An 8651-nucleotide genomic window follows, 5' to 3' on the forward strand; every position below is an offset into this window, starting at 1 on the left:
GGCTGGCGGCTATCAGCCACAGTGACCAGGAGAGGTGAGGAAAGGCAGCCTGGTGAAGGACACTCAGAGCCAATCTCTGGCAGGCTTTTACAATACTCCCTCCTCCTGGAAAAGTTCAGTTGTTCAGTATCCTCCCTGAAAGAAGGCAAAAAGCAGAGAAGACACTGGAGACAGTCAGCTCCAGCCCAGCCCAAACCCAAACAGGAATCCTTTCCACAGTGTACTCCAGTGCTCCTTGAGCTGGGCTTGAAGACCTCCAGTGATGGAGGCCTCACTTCCTGTGCACGCAGCTCATCTCACTTTGAGGAAGCTCTGTCCGTCCTGATGGCCAAACCTGCCTCCATACATTTGCCCTGTGCACCTTGTCTGGCCTTGGGGGCACACCCACCAGGTTGGCTCCTCTCTGCTGGGCAGCTTTCAGGTCCCCCGCCCTGCTCTCCCTTTTCTGAGAACCCTCCTGGGGGCTCAAGGACCTTCAACAGCAGGGCCTCCAGCCAATTAGCACTGGGCACAGTGCCTGGCACATGGCATTAGCTTAATAAATATCCATTGGCTGGCTAAGTGCTGTCCTTGGAGCTGGACCCCAGCCCGCCATAGTGGCCTGGCCATCACCATGAGAGCCCTTGCCGAGGCCTCTCCTCAGGAACGCTGAAGTTGGCTAGCCCCAGAGTGCCCACAGTGCCCAGGCCCAGGCCCTCGGGCCCCACGCTCAGACCCACCCCCAGAGAGGCAGGATCTGTGGGGAGTCGCAGCAGCCAAGATGAGGGAGGCATTGGAGGCTGGAGGAGGGCCTCTGCCTCCTTCACAGGGAGCAGTGCAAGTCAGGAGGTCCCATCCAGGCTCAGACACTTTCTAGCTGTGGGACCCTGGGCAAGGCACTTAAGCTGTGTGTGCCTCAGTCCCCTCACCTGCAAAGTGGGACTCATAATAACATCTGCCTCCTTTGTTCTCTCTGTCTTCATCAGACCCCGTTGATTGTGGGGCTCAGCAGTAGTAGTGGGCATTGTGATTTAAGGAGGGCACTGACAGGCTGTACTGTTTACACTGGTGAGGTAACTACCCAGGGCAGGGCAAGACCTGGAGTGAGCCTCGGGAGGCCTGGGGGAAGAAATGGGGCCATTTGTTCTGGAAGAGAGAAGCCTGGGGGAGTGAGAGCTGGCCCATAGCTGGCTGGGCGAGCCCTGCTTGGTCCCAGGGGCAGAGCTGGGAGCCAGGGGATGCTGCATGGCAGGAAAATCTTGCAGCCATGAGGGCAGGCCCCAGGAGGAGGGGCAGGTGGGCTCCCCCCTGTGGAGGGCTTGGGGCCCAGGCTGGAAGAGCCTGGCAGGGATCAGTCATGATGGATCACTTGGACAGTTGGCTCTGACAGCCCTTCTGTGAGTGAGTCACTCAGAGATCCCTTTGGACCCTGCCTGTGGCATTGGGCTCCCCAGCCTGTGTGCCCTCCGCCAGCTGGGGTTTGGGGAGGGGGTCTGCTCACAGCCCAGCTCCAGGGCTTGGTTTCCAGTGAATGTCTAGAAAATTAGACATATTTAAACAAGGTGTGTGTGCACATGTATGTGTATACATGTGCAAATGTGTACATGTGTATGTGTTTCTGTGTGTGCACATGTATATATGCGTGTATGTGTCTGTATGTGTATATAGATGTACATGTGCATGTGTACCGTGTCTGTGTGCACACGTATATGCATGTGCACATATGTATATATGTTTACGTACATGTGTGTGCATGCACATGCATGTGTATATAAGTGTGTGCACGTGTACATGTGTACTGTGTCTCTGTGTGCACGTGTATATATGTGTGTGTGTACGTGTGTCTCTGTGTGCACGTGTATGTGTGTGTGTGTGTGCATGTATATGTGTGTCTGTCTCTGCATGTGTGCACATCCTGAGGACTGATAGGCTAGGCCAAAGGTCATCAGCTGTTTGGGTCCCCATCTAGGCTTCTTTGGGTCAGACAATGGGGTGATTATCATGGGACTCGAACAGGGCTCAGCCCCCCCCCCCAAAGTTGTCAGCTGACTGACTGACTATTGTCTTACACCCCCTTCTCTCCAACACTGGCCAGTTCTCATGCCAGACCACCTGTCACTGTGCTCTTTCTGACTCCCCCCACTCCCAGCCTGAGGTCAAGTTTGGGGATGTGGGGTGCATGAGGCCTCTCTGGGGGGACTGATCAGACTGGGAAATTTCTGGGGCTGCCCCATGGCCTGTTAGCTCCTCCAGACTGGGGGACTGGAGGTGGGGCTGAGGACAGGACCTCCCCTTTCCCCCCCCCCCCCCCCCCCCCCCCCCCCCCTCCTCCTGCCCCCGCACCATGTCCCCCGCCTCCCCTCCTGCCCCCTTCCCCCTCCCCTCCTACCCCCTCCCCTTTCCCCCTCTCCTTCTCTCCTCCTCCCTTCCTCCTCCCTCCCCAGGGGATTGTCCTGGGGGGAGATCTGTGGGTTCCTTTGTGCCTCACAGACCTCTGAACCTCTCCCATTTGCACACATGCCCACACAGGCCTGTGCCCAATTCTAGCAGAAGCAGATGTGCATAGCCAAGCCAATAAGAGGCTGGTGATTGAGAGCCCATTAAGTCTTGGCTGAGGCAGGAAGGGAAGGGGTCCCGCACACCTGGAGGAGGATGTCCCTCCCCAGGCCTGGGGCTACCTCTAGGTCTGATCCAAGGTATGAGGGTCCTCCTGCCCCCACCCACATGCTCAGGGGCTTTCTGCTCTAGGTGGGCATTCAGAACTGGGGGTAGCTCTTTGGCTGCAAGATGGGCAGGGGAGCCAGGGTGGCCCACAGTGGATGTTCAGGAACAGTGGAGACCCTACTGTTCTTCAGGGTGGACAGGTATCCAAGTGGCAGCTTCAGGCAGGCCCGAGAGGGCCCACCCTGAGGTGGGGAGTGGGCCTGGGGCAGCAGGATTCACTGGGGCCTTCCTCCCTCCTGCTCCTGCCCTCCCTGGGCCTATTTGCAACCCCCAGGGCATGGGCACATCTCAGAGGAAGAGGCTTCTTGAGTCCAGGCTTGGAAAGCAGGTGGTACAAGGTCCTCCTGGAGAGTGGGGGGAGTGGAGGTTCAGAAGGGCAGGAACTTGTCTGAGGTCACACCACCAGGAAGAAAAGAGAGGCTGGATTTGACTCTGCCCCCAGGGAGAGCCCCCCAGTCCCCCTCCCCCCCAACCCCTAGCCCCCCTCCCTCCAGGCCCCTTCCCCCCCTGCAGTTAGGAGCTCCTCTGCCCCAGCCCAACTTTCTGTGGGGCCCTCACTGGACCTGACAAAGGGATGAAATGGTTTCTACCTGGGGACTCTAGGCTCTCCAGCTGCACCTGGCTCATCCTGCCTCCTGCTGCCTTAGCTTTCTACATCATTGTGCATTTGCAGTCAGGAGAGCTCTGGGTTGAAATCCTGCCTTGTACACTTCCTGGCTGGCCTTGAGCAAGTCCCTTTCTCTCCCTGAACCTCAGTCTCCTTATCTAGAAAAGAGGCGAATGACAGGGTGTCATGAGTCTGGCCAATCCTTACCACCCCATGGTTCCAGGAAGGCAGTGGGGTCCTGGGTCTCTGTCCTGGGTCTCATCTTGCATCTTCCTTGGGAGGTCCCAGGGCCCCACTCCCTCCTTGGTCCCTGGGCTGCCCAGTGCTGGCTCCGAGCCTCTGCCCTCACCCTAAGAGACTGGCCCTGTGCTGGCAGGGCTTCCCTTCCGGAGAGGGTGGGGAGCAGTGGGACAAAGCAAGCCTCCAAGGGTCCTGTGAAGTGTCACTGCACTTTAAGAAACAATAACCATGATAAATGCAGAGAAACTTGGGGAGCCTGTGAAATGGTGCCCAGGGAAGGGGGTACCAGTGCCACTTTCAGAGCAGCCTCAGTGCAGAGGATAGCTGGGGGGCCAGGGTGTGAGATGGCCCAGTCGTTATTAGAACCTGTGTGGTCACTGGGTACAAGGGAGGGTCTGCTCTGTGTGCCTCCTACCTGCCCCTGCCCCCTGGTAAGGGTGGCAGAGGGAGGCCCTGGGGGAAGTGTGGGGGTGTCATTTCAGGAATCCTTGGTCCTCCTTGTGAACTGTGGGCCGAGAGATCGGGGCCCTCCTCTGAGAAGCCATCCAGGGAGGGGTGGTGGCGGGCACTGCTCTTGTCAGGGTTCACAATGGGCAGTTCCAGATGGCCAAGTTGTCCAGAAGCATGCCAGGGCACACGGATTCTCTGCAGGATCCCACGGATTTCCGGCCTGACCCGAGAATGCTGAGCCTTTTGGGTTCCCACATTCTTGGTTGGACTGAGGGCTCTCCCAAGCTCTTTCTTCCTGGGCATATGAAGGAGTGTATCCTCTCCCTCTTGCAGTCCCCAGGGGCTACAAGGGGCTGTGTCCTCCTCCCAGGCCTGTACCCGTCCCCCCATACCCTCTGCCGGGGCTGTCTTGGGGTCCCTTTGATATCTGCCCCATCCAGAGGGACAGAGGCTCCTTAAGACCAATCTCTTCCCTTGCCAGAGGCTGTTTAAGAATGCTTGTCTGGGGCCTGACTTGCCTTTAAATGGTGCCCCCCTTCCTTGGCAGAATAGCAGCCCAGTGGGCAGCCCCCTGGGTAGCCTCTATTGACCAAGCATGACAGGGCTGAGGGGCTTCTTGGCTGGCAGCTTCATGCTCCTGTCTCATTTCAAAGGGGTAGAGGGTGGAAAGCCCCACACCTACCTCACCTGTCTGCATGAATCGATGCCTGGATGGGAGGCTATGGGTGAGGGGGCCCCTCCTCACCCTACCCAGTTCTGCCCTGGCCTTGGGCTGATCTTGGTGGGCTGCCATTGATTTGGAGGAGGCCCTGAGGCTGTTGGCCAAGGTCCAGCCAGAAGAGGCTGGAAAGCTGCTAGTTTGTATGCCCAGTCAGGTAGGGGGCACCCTTAGTTGGTCTCCATTGGTCATCTGGGCTCAGCTTGGAGATGCTCACTCTGAGAATGTGTGGGATGGAGGACCCATGGTAGGTCAGTAGGGCCTGGGAGTCACTCCTGGATCTCAGGATTCTTTATGTCAGTGAGATGCCCTAGAATGAATTTTGGGTCTAAAATCAGGGTACCCGGGCTTGAGGCTCAGCTCTGCCAAAATCTTGGTGTGTGACCCTGGACAAAGCCCTTCCCTTCTCTTGGGGCCTCAGTTTCCCCATCCATTAAAAGAGGACAATGATTCTGACTGTTGACTTCATTGATTGTTATGAAGGAAGGGCTTTGTGAGCTTGAAGAGCAAAGAAACAGGAGGGGGGTTGTGTTGGTATCTCCAAAGGCAGCAGGGGAAAGCTTCCATTTCTGCCAGCAATCACTGCCCCTGTGGAAGCAAGGCTCTGGGCTGCCTTCAGCCTTCCCCTCTCTTGGGTCCCTGGTGCCCCCATCCTTGTACCCAGTCAAGCCTCAGCCGTGGATCACTCATCAAGAAGATTCTGCAGCCCTTCTGGTGGCCGTTCTCCATTTCTGTTGTAACCTTGACTGGGCCCTCTGCCCCTCCCCAGTGGCTCCCCCAGCCCCCACTCTCCACCGAGTTGAGGCAGGTTACTAAGGGCTCCCAGGCTCCCCTCACCCCTCCTCTCATCACTCAGGGATCTGTCGTTTGCCCAACCTCCTCCCTCCCAGTCTCCCATGATGAAGTGGGGCTGCGGCACCCCTCCCCCCCCCACCCCGTTCCTGCCTCCAAACATGCCCACATCTCTCCCATCCTCTTGAGACCTGCCCTGGGCCTTCCATCCCAGCTCCCTGCCTTTTGTGGTCCATCTGGAGCCCAGTTTCTACCGGCAGGCCTCCCCCCCCCCCATTACTTACTATGGGCCAGGCACTGGGCTATAGCCTGGGGGTACAGAGAAGCAGGAGTGTGGTCCCTGCTCTCAGGGAGCTCCCTTTCTATCCCATTCTACCAAGGATGGGACAGGCAAGACAACAAAGGCAAGTGTGGATGTGGGCTGGATAAGGAGGCTAGGCAGAGGACAGGCAGAAAGGGAGCCCTGTGGAAGCCTTGTAGAAGGGGGCAAGTTAGCTAGGATTTGACAGAAGACAGAGAAAGTGGTGGCACAGAAGAGAGGGAGGGCATTCCAGGTAGGGGGCACAGCCAGAGCAAATGCTAGCAGGTGGGATTGGGGGATAGTGACTGGGGATAAGGTAGGAGAAGACTGGAAAGGTAGAGGATAAAGGTGGGGTTGGTTGTGAGGGGAATGCCAAAAAGAGGATTTAGATTTGATCTTGGAGGCCACAGATTGCTGCAAGGAGTGATGGGATGGCACCTGAGCGTTAGGAAAATCACTTTAACAGCTGCGTGGAGAAGGGACTTGGGGGAGGGGGAGTCCAGGTGTGAGGTGGGGAGGGGCTGCACCAGACAGAGAAGGGGGGCCTAGGAGAGGTGAGATTGACTGGCTTGGACAAGCGCTTGGATGGGAGGGGTGAGAGGTGTAGGGAAGGCCCCATGGTTCCTGCAGGGAGAGCCTGGGAAGAGTGGGGGAGGGCTGGGGGAAGGACTTTGGACATGTTGCGTAAGACGTCTTTTGCTGTTCAGTCATTTCAGGCATGTCTGACTCTTTGCGACCCCATTTGGGATTTTCTTACAAAGATACTGGAATGGTTCTCCATTTACTTCTTCAGCTCATTTGACAGATGAGGAAACTGAGGCAAGCCGGGCAAAGTGACTTGCCCAGCCAGGATCACTAACCTAGTAAGGGAGTCTTAGGCCAGATTTGGGTCGGGAAGATGAGTCTTCCTAACTCCAGCCTGGGTGCTCTGTGCACTATGGCATCCTCTGGTGGCCATTTAAGATGTCTGTTGGACACTCAATTCTAGATGTCTGAGATGCCAGACTTAAGGTCCAGAAAGGTGTGGACAGGATAAGTAGATTTGAAAATCATTACAATAGAGGTGATAAGGGAGGAGGGAAGAGGGCCCAGACCGAGCCCTGGGGGTGGGGAGCACTTGGAGTTAGAGGGCTCTGCCTAGATGAAGATCCAAGCCGGAAGACTGCAAAGCTGTGGTCAGAGGGGTAGCAGAACTGGGAGGGAGGGTGACCTGAAAATCTAGAGAGAAGTGGGATCCAAGAGAAGAAGTAAGCCACAGTGTCCTAGGGAGAGAGGGCAGGGAGAATGAGGATCAGGAAAAGCCACTGGATTTGGCAATTAAGAAATCTCAACTTTGTTTTTTTTATTCAACTTTTATGTTATTTTCAGTTCTCCATTCTCTGCTCCCTGCCTTTCTCCCACCCACTGAGAAATCCAGAAAAACAAAACCTCTTCCAAACCTGTCTAGGCAAAGAAAACAGCCTCCCCCTTTAGCCTCATCTGTGAAATAAACTCCAGGCTGTGCCCAGAGGTGACTCTCTGGGTTTGTGGGGAGGCAACAGAAGCTTCATCCTGGCCCTCTGGAGAGGGCCTGAGTCTTTTTACAGCAGGTCAGTTACCAGGCCATTGTTTTCATGGCTCCACATCTCACTTTGCAGATGAGTCTCCCTAGGTTTTTTCTGAAGCCATCCCCTTTCCTCATTCCTTAGAGGACTTAACATTCCATCCCCTTCTTATGCCAGACCGTGTTCAGCCATTCCTCTGCTTCCAGTTTGCTGTTCTTTGGCCCCATGAAAAGAGCTGCTATCAGTATTTGGCTGCTTTCCTCTTTCTCTGAAGAAATCAGACCTTTGGAAAGGGCACTTGCAGCTGAATGAGGAGGCCAGAAGCCCGACCAGCCTTCAAGCCCTCCCTGCCCCTGCCCCAGCTCAGAACAGGCATTCTTGGGGTCCTCACTTGGGGCATTCCCTATCCATGACTGGCCTCATGGTCTCTGCCTGCGTGACTTGTCCCTGGGTCTGGGCCACCGGCCAGTCCTGGCGCAATCTCCGCCCCTCAGAATCTCAGCTCAGCGTCTTCTGATTGCCCCCCCCTCCCCAGCTCCTGGGGCCCCCCCCTTCCCAGCTCCTGGTGTCCCCCCTTCCCAGCTCCTGGTGCCCCCCCTTCCCTAAATTACCTTGCCAGCAGTTGGGCATGCCCCTCTGTGCAGAGCGTGCCTTCCCTATAGAATGGAGACTGTGGAGGGCAGGGCCCAACCTGTCACTTGACTCCTCAGTGCCCTTATCTGTAAAATGGGAATGATCACAGCACCTCCCTCCCAGGGTTGCTGTGAGGATCACATGAGACAATAATTGTAAAGGCCTTAGCATTGTTCTTGACGTACAGTAGAAGTTCAATATAAGTGTTAGTGGTTTTACAGGACAAGACCCTGGTTTTCCAAAAGGTGGGGAGCTGGGAAGAATTGGGGTGCCACTCCAGTTCCCCAGTGTGACTGTCCTGGCCTTCCCGGGACTTCTGAACAATGAATGCTTGTGAGGCTTATCGTGAGTGCAAGCCAGCAGCAAGGAGCCCCCACCAGGACACTGAGTCCCCTCGGGTCTCTGAGGAGGGCCCTCTGTCAGCCTCCTCCAGCCCCAGAATGTTTGTGTGTGTTGGGGGAGGGGAGCTCAGCCTCAATGGGACCAAGCCCAGCCATCTTGGGGGCTCCCCACTGGTTCATGGCTGATCTATCTCTACCATAACTAAAAGGCTTTTGTTGACTTTTGTACTTGGACTGCCTTGCAATCTGGGAGCCCAAAGGTCACATCCTGTTTCCCTAGTGCCTATGTGCACCCTCACACATACCTTCCCCTCTCCCCACC

At 56.2% G+C, this 8651-nt stretch overlaps 1 pseudogene; it reads left to right on the plus strand.

The window, feature by feature from the left end:
* The first annotated feature begins 4595 nt into the window (after positions 1-4595).
* The window catches only part of LOC138176482 (oxysterol-binding protein-related protein 11 pseudogene), a 25652-nt pseudogene continuing 21596 nt past the window's right edge, over positions 4596-8651 (plus strand).

This window comes from Petaurus breviceps, unplaced genomic scaffold (assembly GCF_028583685.1).
Source record: "Petaurus breviceps papuanus isolate PSGF00001 unplaced genomic scaffold, PetGlider_PUasm1.0 89693, whole genome shotgun sequence".
Taxonomy (NCBI): domain Eukaryota; kingdom Metazoa; phylum Chordata; class Mammalia; order Diprotodontia; family Petauridae; genus Petaurus; species Petaurus breviceps.